We start from the raw sequence: 10099 nt of genomic DNA on the forward strand, positions 1-10099 counted from the left end.
CTAATATATAGAGTTAAAACACATTTTTTTAATAATTGCAAAATTTTAAATTTAGTGTTGAAGACACAATCTATACATTCATTCCTTTTCTATCCTGTGTAGTACCAGTTAATCCCAGTATTAACAGGTGAGAGGCAGGAACACACTGGACAGGTTGCCAGTTCATCATGGGACCAACACGGAGAGACAAACACTCATCCTGACATTCATAGGGAGAATTTGGAGTAATCTGTTAACAAACAACCTGACCTGACACCTCTTTGGACATTGGGAGGAAGCCGGAGTACCCAGAGAGAACCCACACATAATCAGTGAAAACATGCAAACTCCACACAGAAAGGCCACTGTTCGGACCTCCCTCCAACCGATGCAGCAACCAGCAACCTTCTCAATGTGAGAGGTGCTAAAACCACACCACCATGCAACCTTATCTATAAAATTTGGAAATCTAAATATTGCTTTCTACTAATTGCTGATGGATTGATGTGATAGAGGAACTGTGTTTGCACTTGCTTTTCCCAATATTGGAGATTGATGAACCTCCCAGAACTCTAAAGTTTGTAGTCCTTATGTAGGACATGGTTAGACTAGAGGGGTGTTTTCTTTCCAAGTCGGATAGAGCTTTTAGAGCAACTGTCAAAGGAGAAATGTGCATGGAATGGCCCACTAACTTCAAGCTGTCACCGAGGATGCTTTCCATTCAGCTGACAGGCCTCTAAACCAAAGAGGCCCTGAGTTGGAATGCTCCCTGGTTTTCTTTGCTCATTGCCAGAACCTCAACATAACATCCATTCAGTTGGTCTGTCAATCACTCACCCCTATTTTGCTTTGTGTTAAATGCTCTAACAATCCTGCCTTTGCAGTGACTTTTACACTTTTCCATTCTTCCATTAGCCTCCCACCTGAGGGCAGTTCAATCTGATTCAGTCCATCTCAGCTTCAGGTTTACAGGACCAATTTACAACAAACTCACCTCAAGGCACTTTTACAGGCATTGTTCAATTCAGTATTTTAATCCAGTTATAAACCAATTAAAACAAATCTATTATGTGATCTATATTATTATAAATGTGATTATATAGCCAGTTAATAAGCATTCATTCATTCATTATCCTAACCACTTAATCCAATGAAGGGTCGCGGGGAAGCTGGAGCCTATCCCAGCAGTGTTTGGGCAAAAGGTAGGGTACACCCAGGTCAGCTCGCCAGTCCATCGCAGGGTCACACAGAGACAAACAACCACTCACACCCACTCCTTGGGGCAATTTAGAGTAACCAGTTAACCTAACATGCATGTCTTTTGATGGTGGGAGGAAGCTGGAGTACCTGGAAAAAACCCACGCACACACGGGGAGGACATACAAACTCCACACAGAAAGGTCACTGACCAAACCTTGCCCTAGCCAAGGATTGAACCAGCAACTTTCTTGCTGTGAGGTCACAGTGCTAGCCCCCATGCCACCGTGCAGCCCCAGTTAATAAACAATAGCTGTTTAACTGAGGAAGCAAATGGACTGTACTGAATCATCTTGTCAGTTCTATTCTCCATCCTGGACATGCATGAGATGGCATGTGACAGTGAAGAAGAAAAAGCTCCCTTTAACAGGAAGGAAAAACCTCCAGAACCCACCCTATCTGAGCTGGGTTCTGCTGGAATAGCCACCAGTAGAACCAAATTCAGGGAGGGCGGCCATCTTGTCCTACCGATTTGGGTGGAGAGGGCTGGAAAGGGGAGTCAACAAGCACCACTCTTAGCCAGAGCTGTTCAGACTGGAACAGAGGCAGAATCTAATGACAACAGCTCTGCATTTGGGTCGTATCTCCTCGCTTTCAACTGTGGATTGTGAAACATTCTACTGGTACTGTTGCATCAGAATATTTACCATACAACATTGTGTTCAAGGAGTCTGCCATCTTAGCTACCTTACAATTTGATTAGATTTTAACTTCAGTTAATGGTTATCTGGATTTTCAGTGAATCTTTTTCCCCATTAAGGTTGTTTTATAATACTTTGTCCTCCATTCAGAAACCACTAATTCAAGTAATCAAGCAAATTTATCTCCCATATTTTATTTAAATTGAGCCATGAAGGAATCTAACACACATTTTTTTCCATTGAATCTACAGGAATATGTTCTGGTTAAAAACAATAGCTGGTGGATTTTTCTCCTCCTTTAACCTGATATATGAGGTGCTGTCACACGGTTGACATTCAGCCTATTGCTATTATACTTTACTTTGGTTTCAAACTATGTACATATGGAATAAGTCTTGTCTTGGCCTCGTCTGTCCTCATTTCCATAAAAACTAAAGTATTTGCAAACGGTAGCCCTCAAACCAAAAAAACACTCTAATGCTCAGTAACACTGTCTGCAAGGCTAGCCACCATCTTTGATGTGATGAATGGGGGCCAACAGGACTAGAATTGTCATGCCACTGGTACATCTCCTGTTAAGAAAAAAAAAATTCAAACATGTAAATAAAAGAAAGTCTAAAGGGATTTTTACAGAAAGATGAAGTTGGTTTTAACGTGCAACTCAATATTTCCTCTCGAGAAAAACTTTTATTATGTGCATAGTAGAGGGAAAAAGATCTCTTTTTTTCATCTTTAATTTGCCACCAATATGTATTTACATGACGGTTTCTGCAGAGGAGATGATAGCTGTTGTTTTGACTCATTGGCCGCTAACACGGTGGTCCTAATCAGGCACCGTGGAGTGTTTAATTGACCCCCTCATGCAATTAGCATTAATTAGCACCTCTGTTGGTGAATGTCGCAGCCAACAGACCTGCACCATAAAAGTCCTGCTATTTCAGTCGTGTGCTGCTGTGTCACTTTAAGCCCCCCTCCCAAAAAAGACTCAAAATCGGTTCCCGAGCCGACCGGCCCCCTCACAGCTGCTAGTCATATAAAGGCATCTTGGCTCTGCTGGAGTACAGAGCTAGTCTCATGAGCAGATGCACGAGGCTGTGTTTGGATTATCTTTGTTTGACACTGCTCTGTTGGAAGTTATTATAGCTGGTTACTTCGCAGCAACATCATGCAAGAATGGCTTTTCCCTTTTCATGTTATTTTCAATAAAAAATCCTTAATGACCTCCAGAATTCCAGAGAGCAAAAAATGTTTCAATGTGGTCTTCTGATGGGCACAAAGTTTGCAACCAGCGATGATCAATGGTTTTATTACAATGATATGTCAAAAATAATTTTACAAATATGCTCATAATTTACAACAAAGTCTGTGTTTTTTGCTATTTGTATCTTTAGTTCGACAAAGTCTGTCCAGCACCTTTGGTGTCATCTAATTGTGTTCCAGCTTTTAGCATGAATTTTCAGTTCCTAATGTTTGCATGCAGTATTTTGTTTTTTACAGATTACTCTGATCTTTCTTCATAACAGCTCATAACAGTTTATTCTAATAGCACCAACTTACAACAAACTCAAATGAGTCAAACATAGCAATAAAAAAAAAAAAAAAAAAAAAAAAAAGTCCAACTTGATATCTTCCAGTTCCATTATGTTAAAATCCAGTTCAAGATATCTGAATTCATGTCAGATCATACAGAACAGCTCGCCTCAACTTCTCAAGGCATTCATGGGGTAGTGGATGAGGAAAGGACAGAGTGAGACCTCCAGCAGAACCAGACTTTGGAACTAAAAGTGACATCAAAAGTCGCCCATTCAGATGTGTCTTTACACTGAGTCTTGAAGGAAAAACAGGAGAAATGATGCCTGAGACGTTAAAACAGGTTGATGTCCGACTGAAGAGCCTCACTAAATTCTCATGTCTAGAGGACAACAGTTGAACTCTCATTGCAGAGAATATGGAACTTAGCCTGAGGTGAAAAATGCATTGGCTTTGAGTTCCATGTTATTGCAGACAGTTTGAACCAAAGTTAGAGAAAGTTTGTTCTCGTCAGTATTGTGTCATTGTTGATCATGTAACACCTTCCAAAAACAGCTGGGATGTGGAGAATCTGGTGCCTGAAAGGAGGCTGAAAAAGGTTAAATGATCTCAATTCATCAAACAATAAATTTCATAAGAAAGCAGTATACGTGACAAGATTATTTTTGAGGAATTTCAGAGTTAAGGACAAGGTTTCCATCGCATGCTGGACCCCCGATCTTCACCCTGAATTCCAGCTGAGGAACCAGCTTTAGACGGGACGGTTTGGTACAGTCACAAGAAAAAAAGTCGTCATTTTCTTCTCTGGGCCTCAAGAACAAGAAAAAAGTTCTCACTTCTCGTGGAAGATGTAACAAGCTTTAAACCCAACATCCACAATCAATTCAAACATGTTGCTATTCCTATTTTATCATTATCACCCAGTTTCATGGTGAGTGACAAAGTTTTCAGTGAATCAAACAATTGTAGTGGGTAAAGCTACACCGTTTTGGAGCCAGATTGATAAGGTTTGGTCCTAAATGAAAAAGTGTCAGCAGAGTAGGATGGGTTGGGTCGGATATTTTGTCATCCTTCTCAGTTTTTGACAGTGGAAAAGGAAAAAGAAAAAAGCATAAAACCTGTCCCATACACCAACCTGGACCCATTAGTGGACACAGGGCTTTAGATCCCTCCTGGCACTGCTGGGATAACAGTTTCATCATGTTACATCCAATATGCAAAGAGCTGCTTTGGGAAACCCATGTCAACTACTAGCGTATAGTATGGATATATATTTATAATGGTAGTTAATATTTAACTGTAAATTTAAAAGAAAAGCTCTGGACTCATCTGGAGGCATCTGAGACAGATGATCACAGCTTGGAAAGCAGTGGCTATGATGGCTCAGATGATTTAGTGTTCCAGATCTCGTGTTGACAAAATGGAGCAGAAATGCTCCAGACCAAACGTAGCTGGATCCTCCTGTTATCAGCAGCAAGTGCAAAAGCCAAGCTCTTTGTTGTCATGAGGCTTCATCAGGGCTCTAAGGCTTACTTTAGTAATGGAAGCATTAATGCAGAAAGTTTGTTGGGATTTTAGAGCAAGTTCCTGGATTTTCAGTGGGACAATGCAAAACCACATTCTGCACACAAAGCTGACAAACAAGAAGGGGCAGGAACTGGACTCCGCTGTTCGGATGTGACCACAGCAGAGTGTGTGGAGAATTTTAAAAAGAAAGAAGCCACAACAGGCCCTGTGCTGGAGTGGTGACTTTCCCATAGCAGATTCCACCTCCCAGTCCCACCTGATGACAGCTGAGTAAAATAAAACAGATAAAATTTAGTACATATTCATTTTATTTAGTTGCTTTGCACTAAATTTTCTGATTTGTCAGGCTAAAATTCCAACCCTCCATCAGAACATTCATAAATGCAGCTACAAGTGGTTCATAGTAAAGAAACCCACTTATAGTTTTACCTAAAACAACATGTCCACGGGCTTGTTATGTGGAGTGATCCACTGAGACCAACAGGAAAGAAGATCTGTTTTGGGGAACTCATTGATGATATTTGGACATTTGTTATTGTGCTTGGACGTTTTTATTTTGGTGATCTCAGGTGGATTTATTACAACTGAGAGGAATTTTTCACTTGATTTATGGAGGGAAAAAATAAATGTGAACAAAAACATTTAGGTTATTTGGCGTATGCTGGTTATATGTGTGTAATAAGCACTCAGACACCTCACATAATTATTACCATAATAAAGTGAAGAGTAATTCTGGTGGACACATTATTTAACAGCATGTGGTAGTAAGACAAGCATGAAATATTGTTTTTATCGGGCTTTCCAGAATGACACCACTGTTTAAACACTGATGTAAAATGAAGAAAGAAAAAAAAAACTTGTGTAAGGTTACAGGCCATGTAGCGCCTGATTCTGTGGTAATCTTGAGCAATCATTAACATTGGGACCAGCATATGATCTAGTACTTAAATAAATATTCATTTCCAGCTTGTTCCACAGTATGACCCTGTAGAGTGTAATGTAATTATCTGGTCAGCATGCTGTGGAAATGTAATAGTATTTGAAGTTTAAAGAGAAAACCAATGTGTTCCTGGAGCCTCAGGACGAACAGACTTATAGCCTCGCTGTCACTTCAAAGAGCGAAGTCTTATGTTTGTTGTGTCTCTTTGGATAAGGATCATTGGCTGAGAAGTTTTTAGAACTGAGGTTTGCCTTCAGTTTACCTTACTCATGTGACAGATGGGTGCAGTTTGCCATGTGGGCAACTCTTTGAGAGCTGAAAGTCAAATCAAAGAAAAGTCAATCAAAAACTCCTCCTGTTTGCCGTAGCTTATGTGACACTACTGAATTTAAACAAAAGAAGCGAAACAATAAAAACTACAAAAGACTGTTTGGTGGATCTAAGCATTCGACAAAAGATCATGATGGTGATGTGTTGAATATTTATTTTTATCTGTTTTAGTGACATGGCTATGAGACGGGAGAATATCTGGTTTAAATATTCCAACATCTGGGTGAATGATCCATTTTTATGTGAGAAGGGTTAGGGTTAGGGTCATTTTGGGTGAGAAGCAGGATCAACGCTCTGGACAGGAGTCCGGTCCATTACAGGCCAGAAAGGCAGAAAACCAAACATGTTCATTCCCTTAAGTCAGCATAAAACCATTTTCTTATGTACGTCTAAGACAAAACATCCATCTTTTTTGTTTTTCTGAAGCTTTTATCTAATGTTTCTTTGTATCATTCATTCATTCATTCATTATCCTAACCGCTTAATACAATGAAGGGTCGCGGGGAAGCTGGAGCCTATCCCAGCAGTCTTTGGGCGAAAGGCAGGGTACACCCTGGACAGCTCGCCAGTCCATTGCAGGGCATCTTTTTTTAAAAGTAATTTTAAAGTAAATTCATGAAAAAAAAAAAAAAAGCATTTACTTTTCTTTTATGTATGTGTGTTTTATTTATTACCAACATAAAAGCATTCCTGTTTTTGTAACTTATTTTCTATCAGAAAATTAATTTAGTTGGACAAAAGATATTTTCTAAAAGCTAATATCCCAGCTTTAATCATGAGTTAATCACGAGGCCGTGCCCACCGGCTGCAACCACCAGCCACTTTCAGCCTGTTTAACAGTCACCTACTTCCAGGGAGAGAAAACGGAATGTTTGTTATGAAATATTAGCTTCTCCCAAGCATGTAAGAAGAGGTTGACCTTACATAGAGTTAATCTTGCACCTAAATTACTAAGGTTTTATATATTTCCTTTATGTTTGCCAGTTTTACAGCCGCCACAAGAACAGCTGATTGTAGATGGTTAACATGAGAAAAATACTCTTGTTGTAACTAAGTAATTCCATCTCACTTGTAACTTTGGCGACTAAAATTTTAAACGTTTCATTCTTTTAAAAGATGCGTTATGTAACTTTCTGACCTTAAACTCCACGTTCCAGACTTGTTCAGTGACACAGTGACATCCATCATGGGTGAGGAACCACACTATACAACTTTTATATCCAGGACATGACGTGACCTTTCTGATTCAGCAAAGAAGCGCAAGAAAATTAAAAGAGAAAAAGAGACAAATATAAAGACAGAGTCACCATAAGATTGTCTTGCTAAGAGGACAGAGCTAACTGAGGTAGGATGCAAGATGGATGGCGGATTAGCCATCAATATGCGGCTCGTGGCGGAGAAAATGGCAAAGTTTCTTTATTGTGTCTTTAAGGCCCATTTATGCTCTTTTCTGTACAGAAATTGGTAGGTCTGTATCAAATGTTGATTGCTTAGACAGGCTGTTGCTTTCCTGCAACAATATATATATATATATATATATATATATATATATATATATATATATATACAACTTGCCAAGCATAGCAAACAAACAAAGACCTACAACTTTCTGGTGTTCTGTGGCATCCATCCATCCCATCCTCCACATGATCTAGTAAGTCTGTAAATACCTCACGACCTCTTTTCTTTGCTTATTATTAACAACACAAGATAGCTTTCTCATACTTAAGAAATGATGTCGGCCACACTTGTCCTCGCTCAGGAATAAGAACATTTACCACGGTGCCTCTCTCATAGCTGCAGGATCTTTGATAAACTTTTCCACTGAGAGACATTCTAACAATCATAAAGTATCATGGTAAACCTGTCTTCAAGATCTTTAGTTATGTTTGTTTTTCCCAGGCTTTATATATTCAAAGATGTTCCTTGCTTTTTTTTTTTTTTTGTTTGTTTTTTTTGTTTTTGTTTTTTTAATCCTGCTGGTTTAAGCCTAATACCCCCCACCCCCCACTCAATGTATTATTCATCCTGTGAGACGTTTTGATGTGGGGAATGAAAGGGCTGGCAAGCTTCTCGATCTGAAGCCTCAGGTAAAAAAGATGACTGCAACTTATCTCCAGCTGGGCTCTGTTATAAACAATCAATGCCATTAAATCCAAATAAAAATCAAAGCATCCAAATCAAAGTATTCTATGCATGTGTATGGGAAGTAGATAAATTGACTGCCTCTCTTTAAATCACGCTCCCTCACACACACACACAGGCCCTCTCCAGTCTACAAATCATCCTCAAATGATGCTGTATATGAGTAATTTATTTTTAACGTTGCAGCTCTGCACAATGTGATTCACAGCCGCTTAGAGTTTCAAGGAGCACATCAGCTCCTGGTTGTGAGCTCTTGTAGAGATGCCGCCTCTCTTGTCATCACCTTTGATCGTGATATGCATATTTCATGGCCAATGTAATGTCAATGAGTCCTAGACTAATCCACCTCAGAGCCACTGGGAGCACACCCAATGATAAGGGTGAGTGAACTCAAACAGACTGAGATAAATATTGTATTTTACGGGAAGAGGAGAGAAAGATGCAGTGGAGCCGAGGGACGCAGAGGCAGCGGGAGGTGAGATAGCAGGAGGGATAGCCAGAAAAAGAAGTATCTGAAGAACGAGACAAAAGAAGCAGACATGGAGATGGAGAGATTATTGCAGGCCAAACGTTGCTGTCGAGAGACGCTCTACTCTGGTTGAGCTGAATTTCTGTCAAGTTTACATTTTCCCTGCTGCGTTGACCCTAAAAGCGCACCGTATTCAGGTCAGCAGCAGCTTCTTTCAACGCCGTGTTGCCTCATCTCCGATTCATGCATCATTAAATCCAGCGGATTTCCTCGAACAATCAGCGATTGATCAAAGAAATTTGAAGTTCAAAAATGTGAATCTTTTATGGGGACTGCATGTTTTAATCATTACAAATATGTTCTCACCCTGAGATCATGTATTTTCCAATATGGCCATTGAGAGGCAGATCTAAAGACACCCCGGTGAGCTGGCAAATGTCTCATACCTACCACGCAATGAACCAGCAGGGGAGCACAGGAACCAAACCGGCTGCCAGATTTAAAGCTCATTCATAGGAAGACAGAACATATGAGGCTGACTAATTTGTCAGACACACAGGCTTCCCTTTCTTTCCCTCCCTTCTGTCTTGTAGTTCCTGCACGTTGTTTCCCAAGCCACCTTGGAGCTCCGGCTGAGACTTTCCAATGCAAGTGTATTTGGTACTGTGGAAGGTTTAGATGTGAGTGATTTAGGGTTTCTTCCATCTTTTACCTCTAAGAATCTCGTCCTATCCTCCTGCACTGGCTCTCTGGAAGTGATGTGACACCACATAAATGATTACGGGGTCCTCAATCCCTGCGGCAATGAAGGGAGGAGGTTATGTGTTAATTCACAAAGAGAGGTTGTATTTCATGTCCAATGATTAGCCTTCTTAGACCTAATTAGGTCCCTGGGGACAACTGCACTCCTCTCTTCCTTTTTGCGCAAAACCTTCCCCTTTTTCCTCTTCTTCCACTCCAGTGCTCCACCCCCGTCTCCATCCTATCTCTCTCTTAGGAATCAGACTCTAAATGTTCTTTTCTCTCAGTGTTTAAGGACCTTTTTCCTGTAGTAACTTATGTGAGCCCGAACTTTCTGAAGTGGGGTGCATAATAGAGCGAAGGAGGTATCGCTAAGCAGACAAGGGGAGAAAGCAACATGAACATAACTGAGTTTTGGTCGCAACAGAGATGAAGGAAGAGGGCGGTAAGGAGAGAGAAATGATTTCCACTACACTGAAACCCTCTTCCCTTGATTGTGCATCAATCCCTGGCTATCTCTCAGCTGCAGATGGACGTGAA

Source organism: Telmatherina bonti (genome assembly GCF_933228915.1).
Source record: "Telmatherina bonti genome assembly, chromosome: 1".
Classification (NCBI taxonomy): Eukaryota; Metazoa; Chordata; class Actinopteri; order Atheriniformes; family Telmatherinidae; genus Telmatherina; species Telmatherina bonti.